Here is an 8,317-nt window from a genome sequence, read left to right as displayed (position 1 = left end):
GATGTCAGATGCTTATTGATACTTTAAATTTGTCACATCTTTTATTGTCTACACTAGGAAACAGCAAAGTTACTCATTCTTGCTTTGTTTTTATTGTTATATACAGTTAAAGACAAAATCAACATTTCACAAATACTGCTCTGGTGAATAACACCACAAACATAATGTTACATATTAAACTGAACAGACTGGAATAGCACCAAACACCAAATATTATATGACAGACCCAAAATGCCTTCTTAACTCACCAACAGTCAGCAGAAATAACATGCAGTCAGGACACAAAGACAACTAAACGGCCTTCCGGAAAACCATATGAATATATATGTAGGTCATTTCAGTGGCAAGGTGATTGGTCAATCATAATATTAGCAACTTATATACAATGTACTTCAAAATCTCTACTTCAATTTCCTGGAAAGGCAAATAATCACTGCGTGTAAAATACCACTCATAACACGAGCATGACGTGTCTTCCAAATCCATTTTACTGTTACCCCTCATACTAATTATTTAATCGCTTATTTCTGATTTCAATGTAAATTTTATGCATATTTAGGTGCAATTTTAGCCTTCTTTCCAAGCATTTTCCTTCCGCATTCAGTCTTTTCTTTCCCTTTCCCTGTCCCTTTTTCTATCCCATCTCCAGCATCCCTCCACCATCTCCTTTCAACGCCTTCTGCCAGCTTCCCATTTCCCCTTTTGTTCCACAGAGCAACCCCACATCGATCAAATAATCTCACATCCCTGATATAACCCTATTTATCTTAACTATACCCCTTGATAATATCTCGCTGCGTGCGAACACAAGGAACAGATTAGTATTACACCATAATAACAAAGTGTGAAGCTGGATGAACACAGCAGGTCAAGCAGCATCTCAGGAGCACAAAAGCTGACGTTTCGGGCCTAGACCCTTCATCAGAGAGGGGGATGGGGAGAGGGAACTGGAATAAATAGGGAGAGAGGGGGAGGCGGACCGAAGATGGAGAGTAAAGAAGATAGGTGGAGAGAGTGTAGGTGGGGAGGTAGGGAGGGGATAGGTCAGTCCAGGGAAGACGGGCAGGTCAAGGAGGTGGGATGAGGTTAGTAGGTAGCTGGGGGTGCGGCTTGGGGTGGGAGGAAGGGATGGGTGAGAGGAAGAACCGGTTAGGGAGGCAGAGACAGGTTGGACTGGTTTTGGGATGTAGTGGGTGGGGGGGAAGAGCTGGGCTGGTTGTGTGGTGCAGTGGGGGGAGGGGACGAACTGGGCTGGTTTAGGGATGCAGTAGGAGAAGGGGAGATTTTGAAACTGGTGAAGTCCACATTGATACCATATGGTTGCAGGGTTCCCAGGCGGAATATGAGTTGCTGTTCCTGCAACCTTCGGGTGGCATCATTGTGGCACTGCAGGAGGCCCATGATGGACATGTCCTCTAGAGAATGGGAGGGGGAGTGGAAATGGTTGGCGACTGGGAGGTGCAGTTGTTTGTTGCGGACTGAGCGGAGGTGTTCTGCAAAGCGGTCCCCAAGCCTCCGCTTGGTTTCCCCAATGTAGAGGAAGCCGCACCAGGTACAGTGGATGCAGTATACCACATTGGCAGATGTGCAGGTGATGTGCATTAAGCAGAGGTTCACCTGCACATCTGCCAATGTGGTATACTGCATCCACTGTACCCGGTGCGGCTTCCTCTACATTGGGGAAACCAAGCGGAGGCTTGGGGACCGCTTTGCAGAACACCTCCGCTCAGTCCGCAACAAACAACTGCACCTCCCAGTCGCCAACCATTTCCACTCCCCCTCCCATTCTCTAGAGGACATGTCCATCATGGGCCTCCTGCAGTGCCACAATGATGCCACCCGAAGGTTGCAGGAACAGCAACTCATATTCCGCCTGGGAACCCTGCAACCATATGGTATCAATGTGGACTTCACCAGTTTCAAAATCTCCCCTTCTCCTACTGCATCCCTAAACCAGCCCAGTTCGTCCCCTCCCCCCACTGCACCACACAACCAGCCCAGCTCTTCCCCCCAACCCACTGCATCCCAAAACCAGTCCAACCTGTCTCTGCCTCCCTAACCGGTTCTTCCTCTCACCCATCCCTTCCTCCCACCCCAAGCCGCACCCCCAGCTACCTACTAGCCTCATCCCACCTCCTTGACCTGTCCATCTTCCCTGGACTGACCTATCCCCTCCCTACCTCCCCACCTACACTCTCTCCACCTATCTTCTTTACTCTCCATCTTCGGTCCGCCTCCCCCTCTCTCCCTATTTACTCCAGTTCCCTCTCCCCATCCCCCTCTCTGATGAAGGGTCTAGGCCCGAAACGTCAGCTTTTGTACTCCTGAGATGCTGCTTGGCCTGCTGTGTTCATCCAGCCTCACATTTTATTATCTTGGAATTCTCCAGCATCTGCAGTTCCCATTATCTCTGCTGTTCTTACAGCTTAGGTTGAGTTCCACCGGAGAACTGCAGCAAGCTGACACAGACATGTTGGTCAGGGAACACGGTGGTGATGTGAGGACGGATAACTGGACTTAAAATGTTAGCTCTGTTTTTCTTCAATTATGAGAACCACTATTCCGGTATATTGTTGAAGAACCTAAACTTCAGGGCAAAATTGAAGGAAGCAGGTTTCATCATTCAGAACCTGCATTTAGCAGATCCAGCAATCTTTCTTTTCCACTTTTCATGCCCATTTGAAAGACCTTTTTTCTTTGTAGCTCCTGGTGAAATATGTTTATAAGATTGATGGTACAGAACTTCGATGTTATTGGAGCTACCGGAAATTTGTTCATGATTTTAACTGTTACATTTTGACCATGTTACAACACATCAAGGGAAGTAATGGCCTGGTGGTATTATCGTTAGAGTGTTAATCCAGAATCTCAGCTAGCATTGTGGGTTCAAATCCCACATGACAAAATTTGAATTCAGTTAAATAAAATCTGGAATTAAGAGTCTAAAGCTGACCATGAAATCATTGTTGATTGTCAGGAAAAACCCAATTGGTTCAATAATGTCCTTTTAGGGAAGGAAATCTACCAAACTTATCTGGTCTGGCCTCCATGTGACTCCAGACGAATTGTAATGAGACTGACTCTTAACTGCCAATTGGGCAATTACAAATGGTCAATAAATGCTGGTCTAGCCAGCAATGCCCTTATCCTATGAGTGAATTCAAAAAACATTTTTTAAAAGTGGCATTTGACACAATAAGGATTGGTTTTGTATGAAAAACAAAGTTAAATCATGGGAAATCTATAACCTGTAAGTGGAACAGGTTTAAAAAAGTTGGAGATTTGAAGACAAGAGTGATGTGCTTTTATTTAAACCTTTCATACTTTATTAATAACAAGGTTTTTTTTGTTTTTGTCATAAATGTGTATTTATGTTTTTTTAAGTCGATTGACTATTGTATCTGAATATTAAGCAACAGGATGGAATAAGGTAATTGTCTTATTAAGATTGCCACTCAATCTAATGCTGAGCAATGTTCATGTTCAGTTTTTGCCATCCCTATCACAGTCGCCATTTCCTTATAGTAGTTACAATTTTCTGACAAGGCACTTCCTAGGTACTTAACTGTGATAATTGTTCAATGTGCTTACTTCTACATTCCTGCTATGTTTTTTTCAATCTTCATGACTTTCACCTTCTTTTCTTTGCTTGTCAGTCCATAAGCTTTCACCACTGTAACCATTCTACTCATCAGAATTGGTTAATCTTTTGTTGTGCTACTACCTTCATCAAAAGACCTCATACTTTAAGGACTTTACTCTAATGTCATTCAGTGTTTCCTTTACCTGGGTTTCTGGACAGATTTTGAAGAGCAAAGGTGATTGTAGACATCCTTATTTTGCTCCATGCCTGGTATATTCAGTTTCATCCAACACTGCCCTTATTGTTGCAGTCTGTCACATACACAGAGCTATGATTATTCTCCCAGCTCTGCAATCAACTTTGATTGCTTCTAGCGCTTTCAACAGTTCTTGCCAGCTCATCTGGTCAAAAGCATACTTGTAATCCATAAAGCAGGTGTATATTTCTTGTGGGTATTCAATGCTTCTTTTGCTTAACACAATTATCAGTACTACAGCCTCTCAAATTCAACAACCCTTGTCAAAACTGAATTGTTTACAGCCGATGTGAGCAGGATGATGATTGAAGTTTATTATGGGGAGAAAAGTGGACACTCAATGACTAGAAAATTGTGAAAGGATGAAATGGGTCAGCTGGAGAGAAAACAAGAGCAATTATGCTGTTTCCTGGATGATGGAGGATGAAAGATTGTTGGCGAATATCATCAAGAAAGTAAGACCAGGTTAGATTGGCTGCATTCTAATGTAGAACTTGTCAAAAGAGGTGATTAAAGGAAGATTAGAGGGATGTAGATCAAAAAGAATCAAAATTATGTTAGACAATTCAGTATTGAATGTAAGAGGCTCCATGCAATAACTGAAGAAGAAAGTCCAAGACCATAAGACATCAAGAAAGGAATAGGGCACCAGCCCTTGAGTGGGTAGTTAATCACAACTTGGGTAGAATTTAGGAATTGTTGGGTTTTGATGCAGCACTCAAATTTATTTATTCATTCATGGGTTAAGGGCATTGCTGGCTAGGCCAGTACTTATTGTCCATCCCTAACTGCCCAGAGAGCAGTTTAAGAGTCAACCACATTGCTTTGGGTCTGGCTTCACACGTAGGCCAGACCAGGTGAAGGCAGCAGTTTCCTTCCCTAAAGAACGTCAGTGAACCAGCTGGGTTTTTCTAACAATCGACAATAGATTCATGCTCATAATTAGACTCCTAATTCCAGATTTCTTTTCTCCACATTGAATTCAAATTCCACCATCTGTTTTGGAGGTATTCTAATCCGGGTCCCCAGAACATTACCAGGGTTTCAGGATTAATAGTCTAGTGATAAAACCACTAGGCCAATGCCTCCCCTTGCTGTCATAAAAACGATGCCATGCAAAGTACGGCAGAATGCAGCTGAAATCGCCAAAATTAGCAATACTGGTAGAGAGATGTGACAACAATGCAGGAAGTAGTTTAACTGTTCAATTATTACACAATTCTAGATGGGGAAAAATAAAACTAAAGACTAATCTTAAGGCACTTAAACTCAGTGTTGCTATACATTTCTTTTCACCTTCCTCGGTTGGCCATAATAAAGATTCAATATTGTTTTCAGCATGCAGCTACACCTTGCTGTATTTAAAATGTAGATAACATTTTCACCTGAAACAAATTCCATCCCACAATACATTCCCTCGTTCGGCTCTGAGGAAGACAGCACGGATGCTTCAGAGCAAATACCAATGAGGTTGCATCTTACGCACCCCATCAGCTCAGATACTGATATCTCAGTGGACATTTGATCGAGATTACAATCAGGACAACCTGTGGGTGAGCACTTCACTGCCACATCTCTGCAGCAGGTCATGAGAGAAACACAGCAGGTAAGTGGCACTTGGAGGACTGTCAGAGAACAGACAACTGCTCAGCCCCAGGAAGTAGGTGATTAAGAACTCCACAGAAAAACAAATACATATGCAGCAAGTAGGTTTGTCCAAGGCACTAGGAAAACTGATTCAAAGTATGCAGGAATTCACAAACGCTGTTTGCATTACGCTACCTATGGCATATGCCACCATTGACAGAATGGTAGCTGCCATCACCAGCCAGATCTGGTACCTTCAGTGTCTGCTGTAGATGTGTATAGACTTGTACAACATCATCCCAGCCACTGGTGCTCAAGAGGATTAGGAGCCACGTACAGGCCAGCCAGAAACATCCACTCAGGACATTCCTAAGGTGGCCAAGCCTTCTGCCTTCACCTTGCTTGCCATCCCAAACCCTGTGGAATTCAGCATGTCTGGGCCCTATAAACAGAAGTGGTCCTAGGGTCATCTGATCAGCCCTCCAAGGCCAATGGATTATAAGTCAGGATCTCTCCACTCAACTGTGGAATTTGGAGTGCGCTGACATGTAGTGAGAGGGAGAGAAAGAAGAGATTCTGAAGGCACACTGGTGGCACTAGTGTATTCATCAAAGTAAACAGATTTTCACATTTGCAATTAAATATTCACTTCTCATCATCAACTCTCTGTCAAGGCACCAATGCAATATCTCTGGAACTGAACACACTCATCGTATACCTACAAAACAACAATTGGCACAAGACGTCAAATGAGTAGCACCTGAGCCACAAGTAGACAATAGGTAAATGGCCAGTGAATGCTGCCTTGGCAAGTATGGTCGACCTTCCAGGCAGGAAAATATTGCCATAAAGCACATAAATTAAGTGGGGATCAACCATCTTGCCTGGTCAGGGATGTTTTGTACTGCACAGATTTGGCTAATGCGTAAGAGTCACAACGAAAGTAGTGCTCTTAGATCTCATTCATGCAATGTATAGAATTGAACTATTTTGCCATTTGAAGGTCCTCAGCTCATGCAAAGTTGAGGCACCTTCCTTCACAGAACAAAGCACTTACCCTGGTTGTGGTCATAATCATTTCCATTACACATTTGCAATTTACTGAACAATGGAAGACAACAGTGGGCAGTCTTTAGACAGTGAGTTCCAGGCTTTACCTCTCCATGTCGATGAACTCTGAAGCAAAAACATCTCTTTCCTTCAAGCACTTCCTGTCAACCCTGTCGGCTTTGAAATTACCAAAGTCCCTGCCCAACTCACTTACACAAGGCTGCAATGGTGCATATTACCCTCTCAGCCCTAGGCATATCAGGTAAACAGATATTCAGTTTATGGAACTGTTGAAGGGGACAGACTCTCCGAGGAAAATGGAAGGGGGCATCAGTTATTTGGACACTTGGAATGATTTTTACATTAGGCGCTATTTGACAAAATTTAATAGAATTAATGTTATATGGAACTCTCCTGTCAAGGGCACAGACAGGAGATTCTGTGGCAGTCAGTGTAAATTTAGAATGCTTTGTTGCCTACCTGGTGCTAGAATTAAGGACATCTCCAAAAGTTTCCAGCATATTGTTAAAGGTGAGATTGAGGAGCCAAAAATTATTATACATATCAGTAGGAATGACATCTCTGAGAGCTGCAGACGCTGGAGAAACCGAGATACCAAAGTGTGAAGCTGGATGAACACAGCAGGCCAAGCAGCATCTTAGGAGCACAAAAGCTAACATTTCGGGCCTAGACCCTTCATCAACATACATTACTGCTATAACCAGAGAAGATATTTCTGAAACATCATCCAGTGAAAATATATAGGTAGAAGTTAGAATTAAGAAAGGAACGATTACCTTGATGGGATTGTCTTATAGGCCCCCCTAGTAAGAAGGAAACTGAGAAACAAATACATAGGGAGATCTCAGGCATATGTAAGCATAATAAGGTTGTAATAATGGGGGATTTTAATTTTCCAAACATTGACTGGGGCTACCATCATGTTAAAGGTTTGGATAATGATGAATTTTTAAAATGTGTTAAAGAAGACTTTTTTGACAATATGTGTATGCTCCTTCTAGACAAGAAGCAAAATTAGAGATAACAAAGTGTGGAGCTGGATGAACACAGCAGGCCAAGCAGCATCTTATGAGCCTGCAGTGTTTGTCCAGCTCCACACTTTGTTATCTCAGAATCTCCAGCATCTGCAGTTCCCATTATCTCTGATCACCAAGAATCAAAATTAGTCATTCTTTGGGGTAGATAGCAGGTGGCTGAAGTTAAAGTGGGGGAACACTTTGGGTCTGATGGTCATTACGCCATCAGTTTCAAAATGGTTATGGAAATGGATAAACCTTCCATAAGATTTAAAGCTTTAATGGGAGTAAGGCAAATTTTAATGGCTATAAGACAAGAACTTTCAAAAGTTGACTGGAGTAGACTATTTGCAGATAATGGGATGACTGAAAAGTGGGAGTCTTTCAAGTATGTGATGACAAGAGTTCAGAGGCATTATGTTCCTGCTAGAGTGAAGGGTAAAGCTGGTAAGATTAAGCAACAATGGATGAATAAAGATATTTAGGTTCTAGTCAAGAATAAAACAGAACCTTATTTAGGACATCGACAACTTGGTTCAATAGAATCTCTTAATCAGTATGAAGAGTGTAGGGCATTTTCAGAAAGAAATCTGGAAGGCACAGAGTGGATATGGTTTAGCATTGGCAGATAAGGTTAAGGATAATTGAAAGAAGTTCTACAAATATACTGACAGAAAGAGGGTAACTAGAGAGAGGGTAGGGCTGCTTAAAGACCAAGGAGGCTGTCTTTGAGTTGAACCCCAAGAGATGGGAAAGATACTAAATGAATATTTCTCATTAGTTTTTACTGTGGAGAAAGGAGAA

The sequence above is a fragment of the Stegostoma tigrinum genome, chromosome 21 (assembly GCF_030684315.1).
Source record: "Stegostoma tigrinum isolate sSteTig4 chromosome 21, sSteTig4.hap1, whole genome shotgun sequence".
Taxonomy (NCBI): Eukaryota; Metazoa; Chordata; class Chondrichthyes; order Orectolobiformes; family Stegostomatidae; genus Stegostoma; species Stegostoma tigrinum.
This window is presented reverse-complemented; position numbering follows the sequence as displayed.